This window comes from Mauremys mutica, chromosome 1 (genome assembly GCF_020497125.1).
Source record: "Mauremys mutica isolate MM-2020 ecotype Southern chromosome 1, ASM2049712v1, whole genome shotgun sequence".
Taxonomy (NCBI): Eukaryota; Metazoa; Chordata; order Testudines; family Geoemydidae; genus Mauremys; species Mauremys mutica.
Genome location: NC_059072.1, coordinates 147,098,562 through 147,123,738, shown reverse-complemented (window position 1 = coordinate 147,123,738; position 25,177 = coordinate 147,098,562).

The window sequence follows — 25,177 nt, the reverse complement described above, 5'->3', positions numbered from 1 at the left end:
GGGCACTTGGAGCTAGGGTTAGGGTTCCTATGGGTAGGGCTTCCCGCCCTAATGTTAGGGTTCCTATGGGTAGGGCACTTGTGCTTGGGTTAGGGTTCCTATGGGTAGAGCTTCCAGCCCTAGGGTTAGGGTTCGTATGGGTAGGGTACTTGGAGCTAGGGTTCGGGTTCCTATGGGTAGGGCCCTTGGAGCTAGGGTTAGGGTTCCTATGGGTAGGGCTCTTGGAGCTAGGGTTTGGGTTCCTATGCGTAGGGGTTCTCGCCCTAGGGTTAGGGTTCCTATGGGTAGCGCCCTAGAAGCTAGGGTAAGGGTTCATATGGGTAGGGCACTTGGAGCTAGTGTTAGGGTTCCTATGGGTAGGGTTTCCTGCCCTAGGGTCAGGGTTGTTATGAGTAGCGCACTTGGAGCTAGGGTTACGGTTCCTATGGGTAGGGCACTTGGATCTAGGGTTAGGGTTCCTATGGGTAGGTCACTTGGAGCTAGGGTTAGGGTTCCTATAGGTAGGGCTTCCCTCCCTTCGTTTAGTCTTCCTATGGGTAGGGCACTTGGAGCTAGGGTTAGGGTTCCTATGGGTAGGGCTTCCCGCCCTAGGGTTAGGGTTCCTATGGGTTGGGCCCTTGGAGCTAGGGTTAGGGTTCCTATGGGTAGGGCACTTGGAGCTAGTGTTAGGGTTCCTATGGGTAGGGTTTCCTGCCCTAGGGTAAGGGTTCTTATGGGTAGCGCACTTGGAGCTAGGGTTAGGGTTCCTATGGGTAGGGCTTCCCGCCCTAATGTTAGGGTTCCTATGGGTAGGGCACTTGTGCTTGGGTTAGGGTTCCTATGGGCAGAGCTTCCAGCCCTTGGGTTTGGCTTCCTATGGGTAGGGCCCTTGGAGCTAGGGTTAGGGTTGCTAGAGGTAGGGCACGTGGAGCTACGGTTAGGGTTGCTATGGGTAGGGCACTTGGAGCTAGGGTTAGGGTTGCTATAGGTAGGGCTTCCCGCCCTTCGTTTAGTCTTCCTATGGGTAGGGCCCTTGGAGCTAGAGTTAGGGTTCCTATGGGTAGGACACTTGGAGCTAGGGTTAGCGTTCCTATGGGTAGGGCTTCCCGCCCTAGGGTTAGGGTTCCTATGGGTAGGGTACTTGGAGCTAGGGATAGGGTTCCTATGGGTAGGGCTTCCCGCCCTAGGGTTCGGGTTCCTATGGGCAGGGCCCTTGGAGCAAGGGTTAGGGTTCCTATGGGTAGGGCTCTTGGTGCTAGGGTTAGGGTTCCTATGGGTAGAGCTTCCAGCCCTAGGGTTTGGCTTCCTATGGGTAGGGCCCTTGGAGCTAGGGTTAGGGTTGCTAGAGGTAGGGCACGTGGAGCTAGAGTTAGGGTTCCTATGGGTAGGACACTTGGAGCTAGGGTTAGGGTTCCTATGGGTAGGGCTTCCCGCCCTAGGGTTAGGGTTCTTATGGGTAGGGCCCTTGGAGCTAGGGTTAGGGTTCCTATGGGTAGGGCTTCCCGTCCTAGGGTTCGGGTTCCTATGGGTTGGGCCCTTCGAGCTAGGGTTAGGGTTCCTATGGGTAGGGCTTCCCGCCCTAGGGTTAGGGTTCCTATGGGTAGGGCCCTCTTACCTAGGGTTAGGGTTCCTATGGGTAGGGCACTTGGAGCTAGGGTTACGGTTCCTATGGGTAGGGCACTTGGCGGTACGGTTAGGGTTCCTTTGGGTAGGGCACTTGGAGCTAGGGTTAGGGTGCCTATGAGTAGGGCCCTTGGAGCTAGGGTTAGGTTTCCTATGGGTGGGGCTCTTGGAGGTAGGGTTAGGGTTCCTATGAGTATGGTTTCCCTCCCTAGGGTTAGGGTTCCTATGGGTAGGGCACTTGGAGCTAGGGTTAGGGTTCCTACTGGTAGGGCACTTGGAGATAGCGTTAGGGTTCCTATGGGTAGGACACTTGGAGCTTCGGTTAGGTTTCGTATGGGTAGGGCTTCCCTCCCTAGGGTTAGGCATCCTATGGGTTGGGCACTTGGAGCTAGGGTTAGGGTTCCTAAGGGTAGGACTTCCAGCCCTAGGGTTAGGATTCCTATGGGTTGGGCACTTAGAGCTAGTGTTAGGGTTCCTATGGGTAGGGCTTCCCGCCCTAGGGTGAGGTTTCCTATGGGTAGGGCATTTGGAGCTAGTGTTAGGGTTCCTATGGGTAGGGCTTCCCGCCCTAGGGTTAGGGTTAGTATGGGTAGGGCCCTTGGAGCTAGGGTTAGGGTTCCTATGGGTAGGGCTTCCCGCCCTAGGGTTAGGGTTCCTATGGGTAGGGCCCTTAGAGCTAGGGTTAGGGTTCCTATGGGTAGGGCTTCCTGCCCTAGTGTTAATGTTCCTATTGGTAGGGCCCTTGGAGCTAGGGTTAGGGTTCTTATGGGTAGGGCTTCCCGCCCTAGGGTAGGGTTCCTATGGGTAGGGCCCTTGGAGCTAGGGTTCGGGTTCCTATGGGTAGGGCTTCCGTCCCTTGGGTTAGGGTTCCTATGGTTAGGGCTCTTGGTTCTAGGGTTTGGGTTCCTATGGGTAGGGCTTCTCGCCCTAGGGTTAGGGTTCCTATGCGTAGGACACTTGGACCTAGGGTTAGGGTTCCTATGGGTAGGGCACTTGGATCTAGGGTTAGGGTTCCTATGCGTAGGGTGTCCCGACCTAGGGTTAGGGTTCCTATGGGTAGGGCACTTGGATCTAGGGTTAGGCTTCCTATGGGTAGGGCTTCCCGCCCTAGGGTTAGGGTTCCTATGGGTAGGGGCCTTGGTGCTAGGGTTAGGGTTCCTATGGGTAGGGCTTCCAGCCCTAGGGTTAGGGTTCCTATGAGTCGGGCCCTTGGAGCTAGGGTGAGGGTTCCAATGGGTAGGGCACTTGGAGCTTGGGTTAGGGTTCCTATGGATAGGGCACTTGGAGCTAGGGTTAGGGTTCCTATGGGGAGGGCACTTGGAGCTAGGGATAGGGTTCCTATGGGTAGGGCTTCCCGCCCTAGTGTTAGGGTTCCTATGGGTAGGGGCATTGGAGCTCGGGTTAGGGTTCCTATGGGCAGGGCTTCCAGCCCTAGGGTTAGGGTTCCTATGGGTCGGGCCCTTGGAGCTAGGATTAGGGTTCCTATGGGTAGGGCCCTTGAAGCTTGGGTTAGAGTTCCTATAGGTAGGGCACTTGCAACTAGGGTTAGGGTTCCTATGGGTAGGGCACTTAGCGCTAGGGTTATGGTGCCTATGGGTAGGGCACTTAGCGCTAGGGTTAGGGTTCGTAATGGTAGGGCACTTGGAGCTCGGCTTATGGTTCCTATAGGTAGGGCTTCCTGCTCTAGCCTTAGGGTTTCTATGGGTAAGGCCCTTGGAGCTAGGGTTAGGGTTCCTATGGGTAGGGCACTTGGAGCAAGGTTTAGGCTTCCTATGGCTAGGGCACTTGGAGCTAGGGTTAGGGTTCCTATAGGTAGGGCTTCCCACCCTAGGGTTAGGGTTCCTGTGGGTAGGGCCCTTGGAGCTCGGCTTATGGTTCCTATAGGTAGGGCTTCCTGCTCTAGCCTTAGGGTTTCTATGGGTAAGGCCCTTGGAGCTAGGGTTAGGGTTCCTATGGGTAGGGCACTTGGAGCAAGGTTTAGGCTTCCTATGGCTAGGGCACTTGGAGCTAGGGTTAGGGTTCCTATAGGTAGGGCTTCCCACCCTAGGGTTAGGGTTCCTATGGGTAGGGCACTTGGAGCTAGGTTCAGGGTTCCTATAGGTAGGGCTTCCCGCCCTAGGTTTAGGGTTCCTGTGGGTAGGGCTCTTGGATCTAGGGTTAGGGGGCCTATGGGTAGGGCGCCTATGGGTAGGGCATTTGGAGCTAGGTTTAGGGTTCCTATAGTTAGGGCTTCCCGCCCTAGGAATAGGCTTCCTATGGGTAGGGTACTTGGAGCTAGGGTTAGGGTTCCTATGGGTAGGGCTTCCCTCCCTAGCGTTAGGGATACTATGGGTAGGGGCATTGGAGCTAGGGTTATGGTTCTTATGGGTAGGGCACTTGGAGCTAGGGTTAGGGTTCCTATGTGTAGGGCTTCCCTCCCTAGTGTTAGGGTTCCTATGGGTAGGGCACTTGGAGCTAGGTTTAGGGTTCCTATGGGTAGGGCTTCCAGCCCTAGTGTTAGGGTTCCTATGGGTCGGGCCCTTGGAGCTAGGATTAGGGTTCCTATGGGTAGGGCCCTTGAAGCTTGGGTTAGAGTTCCTATAGTTAGGGCACTTGCAACTAGGGTTAGGGTTCCTATGGGTAGGGCACTTGGCGCTAGGGTTATGGTGCCTATGGGTAGGGCACTTGGAGCGAGGGTTAGGGTTCCTAATGGTAGGGCACTTGGAGCTAGGCTTAGGGTTCCTATAGGTAGGGCTTCCCGCCCTAGGTTTAGGCTTCCAATGGGTAGGGCACTTGGAGCTAGGGTTAGGGTTCATATAGGTAGGGCTTCCCGCCCTAGGGTTAGGGTTTCTATGGGTAAGGCCCTTGGAGCTAGGGTTAGGGTTCCTATGGGTAGGGCACTTGGAGCTAGGTTTAGGCTTCCTATGGCTAGGGCACTTGGAGCTAGGGTTAGGGTTCCTATAGGTAGGGCTTCCCTCCCTAGAGTTAGGGATACTATGGGTAGGGGCATTGGAGCTAGGGTTAGGGTTCTTATGGGTAGGGCACTTGGAGCTAGGGTTAGGGTTCCTATGTGTAGGGCTTTCCGCCCTAGGGTTAGGGTACCTACGGGTAGGCCAATTGGAGCTAGTGTTAGGGTTCCTATGGGTCGGGCCCTTGGAGCTAGGATTAGGGTTCCTATGGGTAGGGCCCTTGAAGCTTGGGGTAGAGTTCCTATAGGTAGGGCACTTGCAACTAGGGTTAGGGTTCCTATGGGTAGGGCACTTGTCGCTAGGGTTATGGTGCCTATTGGTAGGGCACTTGGAGCTAGGGTTAGGGTTCCTAATGGTAGGGCACTTGGAGCTAGGGTAAGGGTTCCTATAGGTACGGCTTCCCGTCCTAGGTTTAGGCTTCCTATTGGTAGGGCACTTGGAGCTAGGGTTAGGGTTCCTATGGGTAGGGCACTTGGAGCTAGGTTTAGGCTTCCTATGGGAAGGGTATTTAGAGCTAGGTTTAGGGTACCTATGATTAGGGTCCTAGGAGCTAGGGTTAGGGTTCCTATAGCTAGGGCTTCAGGCGCTAGGTTTAGGCTTCCTATAGGTAGGGCTCTTGGAACTAGGCTTAGGGTTCCTAGGGGTAGGGCTTCCCGCACTAGGGTTAATGTTCCTATGGGTAGGGACCTAGGAGCTAGGGTTAGCGTTCCTATGGGTAGGGCCCTTGGAGCTAGGTTTAGGGTTCCTATGGGTAGGGCTTCCCATCCTAGGGTTTGGGTTCCTATGGGTTGGGCCCTTGGAGCTAGGGTTAGGGTTCCTATAGGTAGGGCTTCCTGCCCTAGGGTTAGGTTTCCTATGGGTTGGGCACTTAGAGCTAGTGTTAGGGTTCCTATGGGTAGGGCTTTCCGCCCTAGGGTTAGGGTTAGTATGGGTAGGGCCCTTGGAACTAGGGTTAGGGTTCCTATGGGTAGGGCTTCCCGCCCTAGGGTTAGGATTCCTATGGGTAGGGCCCTTAGAGCTAGGGTTAGGGTTCCTATGGGTAGGGCTTCCCGCCCTAGTGTTAATGTTCTTATGGGTAGGGCCCTTGGAGCTAGTGTTCGGGTTCCTATGATTAGGACCCTTGGAGCTAGGTTAGACAGGCGGCCTGCTTTTATAGGCCCCCTCCTCCGCCTAGCTCCGCCCCCTAATCAGGGCTCAGCAGTCTGCCCCGACAGAGAGAGTCACGAGCACCCCAAAGACAGACACAAACATAAAATACCTGGCTCCTCCAATGGGAACTCCCACTCAAACTGCCCCGTTGGCTGGCTCCTGAGCCGCTGCGATCAGCTGTGCCGCTGCCTGGCTGGGCGGGCGGCCCGCTTTTATAGGCCCCCTCCTCCGCCTAGCTCCGCCCCCTAATCAGGGCTCAGCAAACTGCCCCGACAGAGAGAGTCACGAGCACCCCAAAGACAGACACAAACATAAAATACCTGGCTCCTCCAATGGGAACTCCCACTCAAACTGCCCCGTTGGCCGGCTCCTGGGCCGCTGGGATCAGCTGTGCCGCAGCCTGGCTGGGCGGCCGGCCGCTTTTATAGGCCCCCTCCTACGCCTAGCTCCGCCCCCTAATCAGGGCTCAGCAGTCTGCCCCGACAGAGAGAGACACGAGCACCCCAAAGACAGACGCAAACACAAAATACCTGGCTCCTCCAATGGGAACTCCCACTCAAACTGCCCCGTTGGCCGGCTCCTTTGCCGCTGCGATCAGCTGTGCCCCTGCCTGGCTGGGCAGCCGGCCGCTTTTATAGGCCCCCTCCTCCGACTAGCTCCGCCCCCTAATCAGGGCTCAGCAGTCTGCCCCGACAGAGAGAGACACGAGCACCCCAAAGAGAGACGCAATCACAAAATACCTGCCTCCTCCAATGGGAACTCCCACTCAAACTGCCCCGTTGGCCGGCTCCTGGGCCGCTGCCATCAGCTGTGCCGCTGCCTGGCTGGGAGGCTGGCCTCTTTTATAGGCCCCCTCCTCCGTCTAGCTCCGCCCCCTAATCAGGGCTCAGCAGTCTGCCCCAACAGAGAGGGACACGAGCACCCCAAAGGCAGACACAAACAAAAAATACCTGGCTCCTCAAATGGGAACTCCCACTCAAACTGCCCCGTGTTGTCAGAGCTGTACCGGTATGGTGCTCTGCTTTCTCCTTGTTGATATCACTCGGCTGCGTGTGTGAGTTCCCTCTGTGTGCTGCCCCAGCTCTGCAGATAGCTGACACAGCAGACCCGACGAGAATCCCCAATGACCACAGAGTCCAGTAAGATGCAAAGCCACGTCGGCTAGGTTTATTGTGACCTCGGACACAATTGCAGTTCCCTGTAGGTTTCTTAGCCTAACTCAGGGCATACTACGAGAAAGTGCCTCTTGGCAAGGACCCGGCTTAGTGGCGGGACTTTCCACTCCCCCTATGGCCGGACAAAGGCACCTCCCCAGGGATGCCTTCTTATACACAGATACAAACAAGTTACACATCACACCTGATGTATAGAGGTACAACCTCTCTACGTAGCAAGTTACAACCTTTCTACGTATTAAGGCACCGCCTTCTACCTTGTACCTGTTGGTTCGATCAAAACAACTCTATCCATCATTTTACCCTTTTGCCCCTGTCATTGGGATGGGTCGGCCTGTTCTCCTGTTATCTATCAAATGTTTCAGTATAGCGTGTTCTAGTGCTGTGTTTATGCTAGGTGAAAATACGTTTATGCAGCATCAGCCCTTTCCGTGCCAGCTTCTGTGAGCAAGGCCTACCTCTGGCTGACAGCTTATTTTTTCTTTATGTTAGCAAAGTCTTGTTCGTTACTTCAGTTCAGGCCTCTGGCCTCATACTGGGCCTTTATCAGGGCCTGCACTTACTACACCCCGTTGGCCGGCTCCTGGGCCGCTGCGATCAGCTGTGCCGCTGCCTGGCTGGGCGGGCAGCCGCTTTTATAGGCCCCCTCCTCCACCTAGCTCCGCCCCCTAATCAGGGCTCAGCAGTCTGCCCCAACAGAGAGAGACACACGCACCCCAAAGACAGACGCAAACACAAAATACCTGGCTCCTCCAATGGGAACTCCCATTCAAACTGCCCTGTTGGCCGGCTCCTGAGCCGCTGCGATCAGCTGTGCCGCTGCCTGGCTGGGCGGGCGGCCCGCTTTTATAGGCCCCCTCCTCCGCTTAGCTCCGCCCCCTAATCAGGGCTCAGCAGTCTGCCCCGACAGAGAGAGACACGAGCACCCCAAAGCAGACGCAAACACAAAATACCTGGATCCTCCAATGGGAACTCCCACTCAAACTGCCCTGTTGGCCGGCTCCTGGGCCGCTGGGATCAGCTGTGCCGCTGCCTGGCTGGGCGGGCGGCCGCTTTTATAGGCACCCTCCTCCGCCTAGCTCCGCCCCCTAATCAGGGCTCAACAGTCTGCCCCGACAGAGAGAGACACGAGCACCCCAAAGAGAGACGCAAACACAAAATACCTGGCTCCTCCAATGGGAACTCCCACTCAACCTGCCCTGTTGGCCGGCTCCTGGGCGGCTGGGATCAGCAGTGCCGCTGCGTGGCTGGGCAGGCGGCCCGCTTTTATACGCCCCTTCCTCCGCCTAGCTCCGCCCCCTAATCAGGGCGCAGCAGTCTGCCCCAACAGAGAGAGACACACGCACCCCAAAGACAGACGCAAACACAAAATACCTGGCTTCTCCAATGGGAACTCCCATTCAAACTGCCCTGTTGGCCGGCTCCTGAGCCGCTGCGATCAGCTGTGCCGCTGCCTGGCTGGGCGGCCCGCTTTTATAGGCCCCCTCCTCCGCCTAGCTCCGCCCCCTAATCAGGGCTCAGCAGTCTGCCCCGACAGAGAGAGACACGAGCACCCCAAAGAGAGACGCAAACACAAAATACCTGGCTCCTCCAATGGGAACTCCCACTCAACCTGCCCTGTTGGCCGGCTCCTGGGCCGCTGGGATCAGCAGTGCCGCTGCGTGGCTGGGCAGGCGGCCCGCTTTTAAACGCCCCCTCCTCCGCCTAGCTCCGCCCCCTAATCAGGGCTCAGCAGTCTGCCCCAACAGAGAGAGACACGAGCACCCCAAAGACAGACGCAAACACAAAATACCTGGCTCCTCCAATGGGAACTCCCTCTCAAACTGCCCCGTTGGCCGGCTCCTGGGCCGCTGCGATCAGCTGTGCCGCTGCCTGGCTGGGCGGGCGGCCGCTTTTATAGGCCCCCTCCTACGCCTAGCTCCGCCCCCTAATCAGGGCTCAGCAGTCTGCCCCGACAGACAGAGACAGGAGCACCCCAAAGAAAGACACAAACACAAAATACCTGGCTCCTCCAATGGGAACTCCCACTCAAACTGCCCTGTTGGCCGGCTCCTGGGCCGCTGCGATGAGCTGTGCCGCTGCCTGGCTGGGCGGGCTGCCCGCTTTTATAGGCCCCCTCCTCCGCCTAGCTCTGCCCCCTAATCAGGGCTCAGCAGTCTGCCCCGACAGATAGAGACACACGTACCCCAAAGACAGACGCAAACACAAAATACCTGGCTCCTCCAATGGGAACTCCCATTCAAACTGCCCTGTTGGCCGGCTCCTGAGCCGCTGCGATCAGCTGTGCCGCTTCCTGGCTGGGCGGGCGGCCCGCTTTTATAGGCCCCCTCCTCCGCCTAGCTCCGCTCCCTAATCAGGGCCCAGCAGTCTGCCCCGACAGAGAGAGACACAAGCACCCCAAAGAGAGACGCAAACACAAAATACCTGGCTCCTCCAATGGGAACTCCCACTCAAACTGCCCTGTTGGCCGGCTCCTGGGCCTCTGCGATCAGCTGTGCCGCTGCCTGGCTCTGCGGGCCGGCCTCTTTTATAGGCCCCCTCCTCTGCATAGATCCGCCCCCTAATCAGGGCTCAGCAGTCTGCCCCGACAGAGAGAAACACACGCACCCCAAAGACAGACGCAAACACAAAATACCTGGCTCCTCCAATGGGAACTCCCACTCAAACTGCCCTGTTGGCCGGCTCCTGGGCCTCTGCGATCAGCTGTGCCGCTGCCTGACTGGGCGGCCGGCCGCTTTTATAGGCCCCTTCCTCCGCCTAGCTCCGCCCCCTAATCGGGGCTCAGCAGTCTGCCCCGACAGAGAGAAACACACGCACCCCAAAGACAGACGCAAACACAAAATACCTGGCTCCTCCAATGGGAACTCCCACTCAAACTGCCCCGTTGGCCGGCTCCTGGGCCGCTGCGATCAGCTGTGCCGCTGCCTGGCTGGGCCTGCGGCCCGCTTTTATAGGCCCCCTCCTCCGCCTAGCTCCGCCCCCTAATCCGGGCTCAGCAGTCTGCCCCGACAGACAGAGACACGAGCACCCCAAAGACAGACGCAAACACAAAATACCTGGCTCCTACAATAGGAACTCCCACTCAAACTGCCCCGTTGGCCGGCTCCTGGGCCGCTACGATCAGCTGTGCCACTGCCTGGCTGGGCGTGCGGCCTGCTTTTATAGGCCCCCTCCTCCGCCTAGCTCCGCCCCCTAATCAGGGCTCAGCAGTCTGCCGCGACAGAGAGAGACAGGAGCACCCCAAAGACAGAAGCAAACACAAAATACCTGGCTCCTCCAATGGGAACTCCCACTCAAACTGCCCCGTGTTGTCAGAGCTGTACCGGTATGGTGCTCTGCTTTCTTCTTGTTGATATCACTCGGCTGCATATGTGAGTTCCCTCTGTGTGCTGCCCCAGCTCTGCAGATAGCTGACACAGCAGACCCGACGAGAATCCCCAATGACCACAGAGTCCAGTAAGATGCAAAGCCACGTCGGCTAGGTTTATTGCGACCTCGGACACAATTGCAGTTCCCTGTAGGTTTCTTAGCCTAACTCAGGGCATACTACGAGAAAGTGCCTCTTGGCCAGGACCCGGCTTAGTGGCGGGACTTTCCACTCCCCCTACCGCCGGACAAAGGCACCTCCCCAGGGATGCCTTCTTATACACAGATACAAACAAGTTACACATCACACCTGACGTATTGAGGTACAACCTCTCTACGTAGCAAGTTACAACCTTTCTACGTATTAAGGCACCGCCTTCTACCTTGTATATGTTGGTTCGATCAAAACAACTCTATCCATCATTTTACCCTTTTGCTCCTGTCATTGGGATGGGCCGGCCTGTTCTCCTGTTATCTATGGAATATTTCAGTATAGTGTGTTCTAGTGCTGTGTTTATGCTAGGTGAATATACTTTTATGCAGCATCAGCCTTTTCCGTGCCAGCTTCTGTGAGCAAGGCCTACCTCTGACTCACAGCTTAACTTTACTTTATGTTAGCAAAGTCTTGACCATTACTTTAGTTCAGGCCTCAGGCCTCATACTGGGCCTTTATCAGGGCCTGCACTTACTACAGCTGGCTCCTGTCCCGCTGCGTGGCTGGGCGGCCGCTTTTATAGGCCCCTCATCAGCCTAGCTCCGCCCCCTACACAGGGCACTGCTGCCCGCTCAGCAGTCTGCCCTGACGGGCCTCTACAGAGAGATACAAGCACTACAAAGACAGATGCTTATCCACAAAGACTGATGCAAATCCAAATACCTGCTCCTCCAATGGGAACTCTCCCACGCCTACTCCCCTGTTCGCTGGCTCGTTTGCTGCTGCCTGGCTGGGCGGCCGCTTTTATAGGCCCCTGCTCAGCCTAAGTCCGCCCCCTACTCAGGGCTCCGCTTAGCAGTCTGCCCCGACGGGCCTCTACAGAGAGATACAAGCACTACAAAGACAGATGCAAATCCAGAAAGACGGATGCAAATCCAAATACCTGCTCCTCCAATGGGAACTCTCCCCTATTTGCTGGCTCCTGTCCCGCTGCTCGCAGCTGTGCCGCTGCCTGGCTGGGCCGGTGCTTCTATAGGCCCCTCCTCTGCCTAGCTCCGCCGCTACTCAGGGCGCCGCTGCCGGCTCAGCAGTCTGCCCCGACGGCCTCTACAGAGATACACAAGCACTACAAAGACAGAGATGCAAATCCAAATACCTGCTCCTCCAGTGGGAACTCTCCCACACAAACTCCCCTGTTCGCTGGCTCCTGTGCCGCTGCTCGCTGGCTCCTGTGCCGCTGCCTAGCTGGGCGGCTTCTTTTAAAGGCCCCACCTCAGCCAAGCTCCGCCCCCCACTCAGGGCGCTTCTGCCAGCTCAGCATTCTGCCCCGACGGGCCTCTACAGAGAGATAAAAGCACTACAAAGACAGATGCGAATCCACAAAGATAGATGCAAATCCAAATAACTGCTCCTCCAATGGGAACTCTCCCACGCAAACTCCCCTGTTCGATTGTTCCTGTGCCGCTGCCTGGCTGGGCTGCCGCTTTTATAGGCCCCTCCTCAGCATAGCTCCGCCCCTACTCAGGGAGCCGCTGCTCGCTCAGCAGTCTGCCCCGACGGGCCTCTACAGAGAGGTACAAGCACTACAAAGACAGATGCAAATCCACAAAGACAGATGCAAATCCAAATACCTGCTCCTCCAATGGGAACTCTCCCACGCAAACGCCCCTGTTCGCTGGCTCCTGTGCCGCTGCTCACTGGCTCCTGTGCTGCTGCCTGGCTGGGCGCCTGCTTTTATAGGCCCCTCCTCAGTCTAGCTCGGCCCCCTACTCAGGGCGCCGCTGTCCGCTCAGCAGTCTGCCCCGACGGGCCTCTACAGAGAGATACAAGCACTACAAAGACAGAGATGCAAATCGAAATACATGCTCCTCCAATGGGAACTCTCCGACGCAAACTCCCCTGTCTCTGCCCTGTTTGCTGGCTCCTGTGCCGCTGCCTGGCTGGGCAGTGCTTTTATAGGCACCTCCTCTGCCGAGATCCCCCCCTTACTCAGCGCGCCGCTGCCCGCTCACCAGTCTGCCCCGACAGGCCTCTACAGAGAGATACAAGCACTACAAAGACAGATGAAATCCATTAAGACAGAGGCAAATCCAAATACCTGCTCGTCCAATGGGAACTCACCCACGCAAACTCCCCTGTTCGCCGCCCTGTTTGCTGGCTCCTGTTGGCTGGCTGGATGGGCGGCCAATTTTATAGGCCCCTCCTCAGCCTAGCTCCGCCCCCTACTCAGGGCGCGGCTTCCCGCTCACCAGTCTGCCCCGACAGGCCTCTACATAGAGATACAAGCACTACAAAGACAGATGCAAATCCAGAAAAAGATGCAAATCCAAATACCTGCTACTCCAATGGGAACTCTCTCACGCAAACTCCCCTGTTCACTGGCTCCTGTGCCGCTGCCGGGCTGAGCGGCCGCTTTTATAGGCCCCTCCTCAGCCTAGCTCCGCCCCCTACTCAGGGCGCTACTGCCCGCTCAGCAGTCTGCCCCGACGGGCCTCTACAGATAGATATAAACACTACATAGACAGAGATGCAAATCCAAATACCTGATCCTCCAATGGGAACTCTCCCACACACACTCCCCTGTTCGCAGCCCTGTTTGCTGGCTCCTGTGCCGCTGCCTGGCTGGGCGGCCGCTTTTATAGGCCCCTACTCAGCCTGGCTCCGCCCCCTACTCAGGGCGCTACTGCCCGCTCAGCAGTCTGCCCCGACGTGCCTCTAAAGAAAGATATTAGCACTACAAAGACAGATGCAAATCCACAAAGACAGATGCAAATCCAAATAGCTGCTCCTCCAATGGGAACCCTCCTACGCAAATGCCCCTGTTCGCTGTCTGCTGTGCCGCTGCTCGCTGTCTCCTGTGCCGCTGCCTGCCTGGGCGGCCGCTTTTCTAGGCCCCTCCTCCGCCTAGCTCCGCCCCCTACTCAAAGCACCGCTTCCCGCTCAGCAGACTGCCCCGACGGGCCTCTACAGAGAGATACAAGCACTACAAAGACAGATGCAAAGCCACAAAGACAGATGCAAATCCAAATACCTGCTCCTCCAATGAGAAGTCTCCCACACTAACTCCCCTGCTCGCTTGTTCCTGTGCCGCTGCCTGGCTGGGGGGCCGCTTTCATAGGCCCCTCCTCAGCCTAGCTCCGCCCCCTACTCAGGGCGCCGCTGCCCACTCAGCAGTTTGCCCGGACGAGCCTCTACAGAGAGATACAAGCACTACAAAGACAGATGCAAAGCCACAAAGACAGATGCAAATCCAAATACCTGCTCCTCCAATAGGAACTCTCCCATGCAAACTCCCCTGTTCACTGGTTTCTCTGCCGCTGCTCGCTGGCTCCTGTGCATCTGCCAGGCAGAGCGGCCGCTTTTATAGGCCCCTCCTCAGCCTAGCTCCGCCTCCTACTCAGGGCGCCGCTGCCCGCTCAGCATTCTGCCCCGACGGGCCTCTACAGAGAGATACAAGCACTACAAAGACAGATGCAAATCCACAAAGACAGATGCAAATCCAAATACCTGCTCCTCCAATGGGAACTCTCCCACGCAAACCCCGCTGTTCGTTGGCTCCTGTGCCGCTGCCTGGCTGGGGGGCCGCTTTTATAGGCCCCTCTTCAGCCTAGCTCCGCCCCCTCTTCAGGGTGCCGCTGCCCGCTCAGTAGTCTGGGCCGACGGGCCTCTATAGAGAGATAGAAGCACTACAAAGACAGATGCAAATCAAAATACCTGCTCCTCCAATGGGAACTCTCCCACGCAAACGCCCCTGTTTGCTGGCTCCTCTGCCGCTGCCTGAATGGGCGGCCGCTTTTATAGGCCCCTCCTCAGCCTAGCTCCGCCTCCTACTCAGGGCGCCGCTGCCCGCTCAGCATTCTGCCCCGACGGGCCTCTACAGAGAGATACAAGCACTACAAAGACAGATGCAAATCCACAAAGACAGATGCAAATCCAAATACCTGCTCCTCCAATGGGAACTCTCCCAAGTAAACTCCCCTGTTCGCTGGCTCCTGTGCCGCTACTTGTTGGCTCCTATGCCGCTTCCTGGCTGGGCGGCCGCTTTTGTAGGCCCCTCCTCAGCCTAGCTCCGCCCCCTACTCAGGGCGCAGCTGCCTGCTCAGCAGTCTGCCCCGAAGGGCCTGTACACAGAGATACAAGCACTACAAAGACAGATGCAAATCCACAAATACAATGCAAATCCAAATACCTGCTCCTCCAATGGGAACTCTTTCACGCAAACTCCCCTGTTCTCTGGCTCCTGTGCCGCTGCCTGGCTTGGGGGCCGATTTATAAGGCCCTCCTCAGCCTAGCTCCGCCCCCTACTCAGGCCGCCGTCCCCGCTCTGCAGTCTGCCCCGACGGGCCTCTACAGAGAGATACAAGCACTACAAAGACAGATGCATATCCACAAAGACAGAGAAGCAAATCCAAATACCTGCTCCTCCAATGGGAACTCTGCCACACAAACTCCCCTGTTTGCTGGCTCCTGTGCCGGTGCCTGGCTGGGCGGCCGCTTTTATAGGCCCCTCTTCAGCCTAGCTCCGCCCCCTACTCAGGGCGCCGCTGCCCGCTCAGCAGTCTGCCCCGACGGGCCTCTACAGAGAGATACAAGCATTACAAAGACAGATGCAAATCCACAAAGACAGATGCAAATCCAAATACCTGCTACTCCAATGGGAACTCTCCCACGCAAACTCCCCTGTTCGCTGGCTCCTGTGCCGCTGCCGGGCTGAGCGGCCGCTTTTATAGGCCCCTCCTCAGCCTACCTCCGCCCCCTACTCAGGGCGCCGCTGCCCGCTCAGCAGTCAGCCCCGACGGGCCTCTACAGAGAGATACAAGCACTACAAAGACAGATGCAAATCCATATACCTGCTCCTCCCATGGGAACTCTCCCACGCAAACTCCCCTGTTCGCTGGCTCCTGTGACGCTGCTCGCTGGCTCCTGTGCCGCTGCCTGGCTGGGCAGCTGCTTTTAGAGGCCCTTCCTCAGTCTAGCTCCGTCCCCTACTCAGGGCTCCGCTGCCTGCTCAGCAGTCTGCGCCGACGGGCCTCTACAGAGAGATACAAGCACTACAAAGACAGATGCAAATCCAGAAAGACAGATGCAAATCCAAATACCTGCTCCTCCAATGGGAATTCTCCCGCGCAAAGTACCCTGTTCGCCGGCTCCTGTACCGCTGCTCGCAGCTGTGCCGCTGCCTGGCTGGGCGGCCGCTTTTATAGGCCCCTCCTCAGACTAGCTCCGCACCCTACTCAGGGCGCCGCAGCCCGCTCAGTAGTCTGCCCCGATAGGCCTCTACAGAGAGATACAAGCACTACAAAGACAGATGCAAATCCACAAAGACAGTTGCAAATCCAAATACCTGCTCCTCCAATGGGAACTCTCTCATGCAAACTCCTCTCTTCGCTTGCTCCTGTGCCGCTGCTCGCTGGCTCCTGTGCTGCTGCCTGGCTGGGCAGCGGCTTTTATAGGCCCCTCCTCAGCCTAGCTCCGCCCCCTACTCAGGGCGCCTCTGCCCGCTCAGCAGTCTGCCCCGACGGGCCTCTAGAGAGAGATGCAAGCACTACAAAGACAGATGCAAATACACAAAAAAGAAGCAAATCCAAATACCTGATCCTCCAATGGGAACTCTCCCACGCAAACGCCCCTGTTCGCTGGCTCCTGTGCCGCTGCTCGCTGGCTACTGTGCCGCTGCCTGAATGGGCAGCCGCTTTTATAGGCCCCTCCTCAGCCTAGCTCCGCCCCCTACTCAGGGCGCCTCTGCCCGCTCAGCAGTCTGCCCCGACGGGCCTCTATAGAGAGATACAAGCACTACAAAGACAGATGCAAATCCACAAAAATGATGCAAATCCGAATACCTGCTCCTCCAATGGGAACTCTCCCATGCAAACGCCCCTGTTCACTGGCTCCTGTGCCGCTGCTTGCTGGCTCTTGTGCCACTGCCTGGCTCGGTGGCCGCTTTTATAGGCCCCTCCTCAGCCTAGCTCCAACTCATACGCAGGGCGCCGCTCCCCGCTCAGCATTCTGCCCCGACGGGCCTCTATAGAGAGATACAAGCACTACAAAGACAGATGCAAATCCACAAAAATGATGCAAATCCAAATACCTGCTTCTCCAATGGGAACTCTCCCATTCAAAGTCTCCTTTTCACTGGCTCCTGTGCCGCTGCTCTCTAGCTCCTGTGCATCTGCCAGGCAGAGCGGCCGCTTTTATAGGCCCCTTCTCAGCCTTGCTCCGCCCCCTACTCAGGGCGCTCCTGCCCGCTCAGCAGTCTGCCCCGACGGGCCTCTAGAGAGAGATACAAGCACTACAAAGACAGATGCAAATCCACAAAAAAGATGCAAATCCAAATACCTGCTCCTCCAATGGGAACTCTCTCACGCAAACTCCTCTCTTCGCTTGCTCCTGTGCCGCTGCTCACTGGCTCCTGTGCCGCTGCCTGGCTGGGTGGCCGCTTTTATAGGCCCCTCCTCAGCCTAGCTCCAACTCATACGCAGGGCGCCGCTCCCCGCTCAGCATTCTGCCCCGACGGGCGTCTTCAGAGAGATACAAGCATTACAAAGACAGATGCAAATCCACAAAGACAGATGCAAATCCAAATACCTGCTACTCCAATGGGAACTCTCCCACACACACTCCCCTGTTCGCAGCCCTGTTTGCTGGCTCCTGTGCCGCTGCCTGGCTGGGCAGCCGCTTTTATAGGCCCCTACTCAGCCTGGCTCCGCCCCCTACTCAGGGCGCTACTGCCCGCTCAGCAGTCTGCCCCGACGTGCCTCTAAAGAAAGATATTAGCACTACAAAGACAGATGCAAATCCACAAAGACAGATGCAAATCCAAATAGCTGCTCCTCCAATGGGAACCCTCCTACGCAAATGCCCCTGTTCGCTGTCTGCTGTGCCGCTGCTCGCTGTCTCCTGTGCCGCTGCCTGCCTGGGCGGCCGCTTTTCTAGGCCCCTCCTCAGCCTAGCTCCGCCCCCTACTCAAAGCACCGCTTCCCGCTCAGCAGACTGCCCCGACGTGCATCTACACAGAGATACAAGCACTACAAAGACAGATGCAAAGCCACAAAGACAGATGCAAATCCAAATACCTGCTCCTCCAATGAGAAGTCTCCCACACTAATTCCCCTGCTCGCTGGCTCCTGTGCCGCTGCCTGGCTGGGCAGCCTCTTTTATAGGCCTCTTCTCAGCCTTTCTACGCCCCCTACTCAGGGCGCTGCTGCCCGCTCAGCAGACTGCCCCGACGTGCATCTACACAGAGATACAAGCACTACAAAGACAAATGCAAATACACAAAGACAGATGCAAATCCAAATACCTGCTCCTCCAGTGGGAACTCACCCACGCAAACGCCCCTGTACGCTGGTTTCTGTGCCGCTGCTTGCTGGCTCCTGCGCCACTGCCTGGCTGGGCGGCCGCTTTTATAGGCCCCTCCTCAGCCTAGCTCCGCCTCCTACTCAGGGCGCCGCTGCCCGCTCAGCAGTCTGCCCCGACAGAGAGAGACACGAGCTCCCCAAAGACAGATGCAAACACAAAATACCTGCCTCCTCCAATGGGAACTGCCACTCAAACTGCCCTGTTGGCCGGCTCCTGGGCCGCTGCCATCAGCTATGCCGCTGCCTGGCTGGGCAGGCAGCCCGCTTTTTTACGCCCCCTTCTCTGCCTAGCTCCGCCCCCTAATCAGGGCTCAGCAGTCTGCCCCGACAGAGAGAGACACGAGCACCGCAAAGACAGACGCAAACACAAAATACCTGGCTCCTCCAATGGGAACTCCCACTCAAACTGCCCCGTTGGCCGGCTCCTGGGCCGCTGCGATCAGCTGTGCCGTTGCCTGGCTCGGCGGCCGGCTGCTTTTATAGGCCTCCTCCTCCGCCTAGCTCCGCCCCCTAATCGGGGCTCAGCAGTCTGCCCCGACAGAGAGAGACAGGAGCACCCCAAAGACAGACGCAAACACAAAATACCTGGCTCCTCCAATGGGAACTCACACTCAAACTGCCCTTATGGCCGGCTCCTGGGCCGCTGCGATCAACTGTGCCGTTGCCTGGCTGGGCGGGCGGCCCGCTTTTATAGGCCCCCTCCTCCGCCTAGCTCCGCCCCCTAATCAGGGCTCAGCAGTCTGCCCCGACAGAGAGAGACACGAGCACCCCAAAGACAAACGCAAACACAAAATACCTGGCTCCTCCAATGGGAACTCCCACTCAAACTGCCCTGTTGGCCGGCTCCTGGGCCGCTGCGATGAGCTGGGCCGCTGCCTGGCTGGGCGGGCGGCCCGCTTTTATAGGCCCCCTCCTCCGCCTAGCTCCGCCCCCTAATCAGGGCTCAGCAGTCTGCCCCGACAGAGAGAGACACGAGCACCCCAAAGACAGACGCAAACACAAAATACCTGGCTCCTCCAATGGGAACTCCCACTCAAACTGCCCTGTTGGCCGGCTCCTTGGCCGCTGCGATCAGCTGTGCCGCTGCCTGGCTGGGTGGGCGGCCCGCTTTTATAGGCCCCCTCCTTCGCCTAGCTCCGCCCCGTAATCAGGGCTCAGCAGTCTGCCCCGACACAGAGAGACACGAGCACCCCAAAGACAGACTCAAACACAAAATACCTGGCTCCTCCAATGGGAACCCCCACTCAAACTGCCCTGTTGGCCGGCTCCTTGGCCGCTGCGATCAGCTGTGCCGCTGCGGGGCTGGGTGGGCGGCCCGCTTTTATAGGCCCTCTCCTCCGCCTAGCTCCGCCCCCTAATCAGGGCTCAGCAGTCTGCCCCGACAGAGAGAGACGCGAGCACCCCAAATACAGACGCAAACACAAAATACCTATCTCCTCCAATGGGAATTCCCACTCAAACTGCCCTGTTGGCCGGCTCCTTGGCCGCTGCGATCAGCTGTGCCGCTGCGGGGCTGGGTGGGCGGCCCGCTTTTATAGGCCCTCTCCTCCGCCTAGCTCCGCCCCCTAATCAGGGCTCAGCAGTCTGCCCCGACAGAGAGAGACGCGAGCACCCCAAATACAGACGCAAACACAAAATACCTATCTCCTCCAATGGGAATTCCCACTCAAACTGCCCTGTTGGCCGGCTTCTGGGCCGCTGCTATCAGATGTGCCGCTGCCTGGCTGGGCGGGCGGCCCCCTTTAATAGGCCCCCTCCTCCGCCTAGCTCCGCCCCCTAATCAGGGCTCAGCAGTCTGCCCCGACAGAGAGAGACACGAGCACCCCAAAGACAGACGCAAACACAAAATACCTGACTCCTCCAATGGGAATTCTAACTCAAACTGCCCTGTTGGCCGGCTCCTGGGCCGCTGCGATCAGCTGTTCCGCTGCCTGGCTGGGCCGGCGGGCCGCTATTATAGGCCCCCTCCTCCGCCTAGCTCCGCCCCCCAATTAGGGCTCAGCAGTCTGCCCCGACAGAGAGAGACACAGCACCCCATAGACAGACGCAAACACAAAATACCTGGCTCCTCCAATGGGAACTCCCACTCAAACTGCCCCGTTGGCCGGCTCCTGGGCCGCTGCCATTAGCTGTGCCACTGCCTGGCTGGGCTGGCCGCCAGCTTTTATAGGCCCCCTCCTCCGCCTAGCTCCGACCCCTAATCAGGGCTAAGCAGTCTGCCCCGACAGAGAGAGACACGAGCACCCCAAAGCAGACGCAAACACAAAATACCTGGCTCCTCCAATGTGAACTCCCACTCATACTGCCCTGTTGGCCGGCTCCTGGGCCGCTGCCATCAGCTATGCCGCTGCCTGGCTGGGCGGCCGGCCGCTTTTATAGGCCCCCTCCTCCGCCTAGATCAGGCCCCTAATCAGGGCTCAGCAGTCTGCACCGACAGAGAGAGACACGAGCACCCCAAAGACAGACGTGAACACAAAATACCTGGCTCCTCCATTGGGAACTCCCACTCAAACTGGCCTGTTGGCCGGCTCCTGGGCCGCTGCGATCAGATGTGCCGCTGCCTGGCTGGGCCGACAGCCCCCTTTAATAGGCCCCCTCCTCCGCATAGCTCCGCCGCCTAATCAGGGCTCAGCAGTCTGCCCCGACAGAGAGAGACACGAGCACCCCAAAGACAGACGCAAACACAAAATACCTGGCTCCTCCAATGGGAACTCCCACTCAAACTGCCCTGTTGGCCGGCTCCTGGGCCGCTGCGATCATCTGTTCCGCTGCCTGGCTTGGCGGGCGGGCCGCTTTTATAGGCCCCCTCCTCCGCCTAGCTCCGCCCCCTAATCAGGGCTCAGCAGTCTGCCCCGACAGAGAGAGACACGAGCACCCCAAAGACAGACGCAAACACAAAATACCTGGCTCCTCCAATGGGAACTTCCACTCAAACTGCCCCGTTGGCCGGCTCCTGGGCCGCTGCGATCAGCTGTGCCGCTGCCTGGCTGGGCGGGCGGCCGCTTTTATAGGCCCCCTCCTCCGCCAAGCTCCGCCCCCTAATCAGGGCTCAGCAGGCTGCCCCGACAGAGACAGACACGAGCACCCCAAAGACAGACGCAAACACAAAATACCTGGCTCCTCCAATGGGAACTCCCACTCAAACTGCCCTGTTGGCCGGCTCCTGGGCCGCTGCCATCAGCTATGCCGCTGCCTGGCTGGGTGGCCGGCCGCTTTTATACGCCCCCTCCTCCGCCTAGCTCCGCCCCCTAATCAGGGCTCAGCAGTCTGCAACGACAGAGAGAGACACGAGCACCCCAAAGACAGACGCAAACACAAAATGGCCGGATCCTGGGCCGCTGCGATCAGCTGTGCCGCTGCCTTACTGGGCAGCTGGCCGCTTTTATAGGCCCCCTCCTCCGCCTAGCTCCGCCCCCTAATCAGGGCTCAGCAGTCTGCAACGACAGAGAGAGACACGAGCACCCCAAAGACAGACGCAAACACAAAATGGCCGGATCCTGGGCCGCTGCGATCAGCTGTGCCGCTGCCTTACTGGGCAGCTGGCCGCTTTTATAGGCCCCCTCCTCCGCCTAGCTCCGCCCCCTAATCAGGGCTCAGCAGTCTGCCCCGACAGAGAGAGACACGAGCACCCCAAAGAGAGAGGCAAACACAAAATACCTGGCTCCTCCAATGGGAACTCCCACTCAAACTGCCCCGTGTTGTCAGAGCTGTACCGGTATGGTGCTCTGCTTTTTCCTTGTTGATATCACTCGGCTGCGTGTGTGAGTTCCCTCTGTGTGCTGCCCCAGTTCTGCAGATAGCTGACACAGCAGACCCGACGAGCATCCCCAATGACCACAGAGTCCAGTAAGATGCAAAGCCACGTCGGCTAGGTTTATTGCGACCTCGGACACAATTGCAGTTCCCTGTAGGTTTCTTAGCCTAACTCAGGGCATACTACGAGAAAGTGCCTCTTGGCAAGGACCCGGCTTAGTGGCGGGACTTTCCACTCCCCCTACGGCCGGACAAAGGCACCTCCCAAGGGATGCCTTCTTATACACAGATACAAACAAGTTACACATCACACCTGACGTATTGAGGTACAACCTCTCTACGTAGCAAGTTACAACCTTTCTACGTATTAAGGCACCGCCTTCTACCTTGTACATGTTGGTTCGATCAAAACAACTCTATCCATCATTTTAGCCTTTTGCCCCTGTCATTGGGATGGGTCGGCCTGTTCTCCTGTTATCTATGGAATGTTTCAGTATAGTGTGTTCTAGTGCTGTGTTTATGCTAGGTGAATATACGTTTATGCAGCATCAGCCCTTTCCGTGCCAGCTTCTGTGAGCAAGGCCTACCTCTGGCTCACAGCTTAACTTTGCTTTATGTTAGCAAAGTCTTGTTCGTTACTTCAGTTCAGGCCTCTGGCCTCATACTGGGCCTTTATCAGGGCCTGCACTTACTACATTCCCCCGCTTTTTCTCTTTTTATGGGGAGGATGTTTACCCATCATCCCGGAAAAGCATAATGTACGGACTAAAGATAACCCAGTGGGCTAAACACTGTTATCTGGTTACCTTATTTTACCATCCATACACTCATGCCCCATCTGTCTTTTTAGTCTGCACATTTCCTCGTACGACTATTAGACAGACTTTATTATCCAATTATTTTAGTCCCTTATGTTGGGCCTGGGAATGTTAGGCCCGGGACCATGGATACATGGGGGTCAATAGCCTCTCTGGTGTTTTATTGAGGGCCTCGTGAGACCATACAAATGTAAATGTAAATGTAAAATATAAAGGTAGTATTATGATTGAGCCTTAGAGGCACTCCCAAATAATTAATATATATAAATTATATGGTTATAGCATATATATTTGTAGCATGTATGGGCATATATGTATAGTATGTATGTGTACATATGACACCACCTTACTTCCAAGCATAACCATGTTTTTCCAATTTGCTGGTGTACTGTGGCCCTTTTACTTTGGTGACACAGATAGACACACACCCCTATTAGGGCAATTTCAGTGACTATCTCTCTCATTATTAGTAGTAGGCTGAGTGTTTTAAACTACTGGGATAGGGATTATGATAGTGTGTCCTACAGTGTCTATGAGAAGTAAAACAGAAATTTGGAGTAGTGACACTACCACTGAGGCCTTTATATATAAATATATTGTAATTAGTTACTACATGTACTGTCCATTCATATTATAGGTTATCCTTAAACTGGTTGTCACCCTCTGGTCAGCTTTACTGGGCAGGAAACAGAAGTGGGTATCTTCTCTGTTCCATTGGTTGATGTAGATCCAGTTGTTTCTTATGGATGCTGTCTTCCAGATAACCTACTGAATGGACAGTAACCACTTTATCAAATATTGCTGTGTCAGGATTTAATATTGGTACCCAGACACTAAACAAGATTGTTTTGAATAACATGTGCCTCAGTTAGGATGCAGTGTTACTGACCCAAATTATGACTGATACTAACAGGCAATTTGTTTACCCAATGTGTAGTTACTATGTGACTTAGTTTTTTTACCAATTTGTTTTTTCCTTGTCTTCATGTTGTTAGCTGCCATTCGTTTGTTGATTTTTACCTGTGTGTTGGTTAAACAGTTTAGCAAGGTTATACATATTGTACATTAATTATACAATACAGCAATAATACAATAGTACAGCAATAATATAGCAGTACAATAATAATACAGCAGTACAGTGATAATACAGTAGTACAGCAATAATACAGTTGTTTTTACACAGTAACCAAGTTGAAATTAAATGACAGTCTTTTTGGTCCAGCAAGTAGTTTTTAGCTGATTGTTAAATTAATTGTCCATATATTGTAGCTAAAGGTGTAATTGAAGAGTCTCTTATTTATAAAACACTTCATTTTTCTTTTCTTGATGCTTGGGGGTTTCTTCACTGTATACAGATATGAACTGGTGTCTTCAGGGTGTGATATTTTCTGGTTTCTTTGGTCTGTGGGATGCAACTTAAACAACTTTTGTTAGTTAACAATAAAGTTTGTTTTTTTGTTTGTTTGTTTGTTTTTAGTAACCCAAACTTAATACACAGTTTTAACTTACTTTGTTTACAATGTAATAAGAACAATGTAATAGGGACCGAGCCTTTTATAACACAAGCTATACTTTTGCAATTGTTGTATAGACATTCATTTTCATTTGGGGTGCATTACTAATATTTAATACTAAATTTAATGCTTAATGGCTATGTCGAAGAAAAACTCAGTTCTCGCTTTTATGTTTGGGTGCAGCAAAAACAAATACTTTATTATAATACTCTAGTGAACACAAGAGGGAGAGAGTGTCAGGAACTGGGTTGCCCCTTGTCCTGGACAGATCTCTCTCAATTAGTAAACAATCATAACAATCTTTATACCTTTCTAGCAGACCATGGTTAGCATACTTGCAGACAGTAAAAGTAAACGTTTGCATTTGTTTATACATAAGCCTATTCATTATCTTATTTGTCTGCAATACCAGAACAGAAAACAAGACTGCAATTCACAAGGTCGTAACGACTTTTCACACAATTCACTCTGCACCAGATACAGGGTAACAGCTTAACCTCTGCTAATTAGCTAACATACATTAAGATCCCTTCAAACCTTTATTAATTAATTCTTGGCCTGCACATTCCCCCCTTTTGTACTTCTAGTACAACAAATACCTCAAATCTCAATTTGCATTAAACCATGGATTTCAGAGTTTACAGGAGACATCTCAACCTTAGGGGTTTTCATGGGATGTAATGACAATGCATGATTAGCATGAACATGAAAAGTAGTATTACTATCATTACGTCCTTTACAACAACAACTACAACAACAACTACAACAACAACAACATAATCCCACCCCAACCAACAACACTACAAACAATAACATCCCCATAGGAATAAAATAATGGGGTTGTCGTACAGTTTTGGTAACAAAGCACAATACATCAAACTTAGTACATAAAGTAGACACTCTATAAGCTGTATGAAAGGCATTCTGCTCATCATGATATATATTCTGAAGCATGTGAATTTGCCCTTGCAACTCAGAGATTCTGCGAACCTCTGGCAACAATGAAAGCAAATTCTGAAACCGATCAGGTACTATCCTAGTCCAATTAAAATATACCTGAAATCTAAGAGCTACATGTAACATTCTATCTGCAGGCCAGTAAATAATATGATTGCCAGCAGCAGTGGTAAGATTAAAATGTATATTTCGTAATATGGTGGTATTAACGTACACACAGCTATCATTAGCCTGAAAATGTGGGTGTCCTGTAAGGGTAGTCCCTTGACCTCTACCCTCCCAGCAAATATTGTCATAAACAGTGACAACTTCCCCTGGCTTCAGTTTCCGTATACACTGAAGCTGTGGTGGTTCTAACGGCCAAAATGTCCATAAATTCCCTA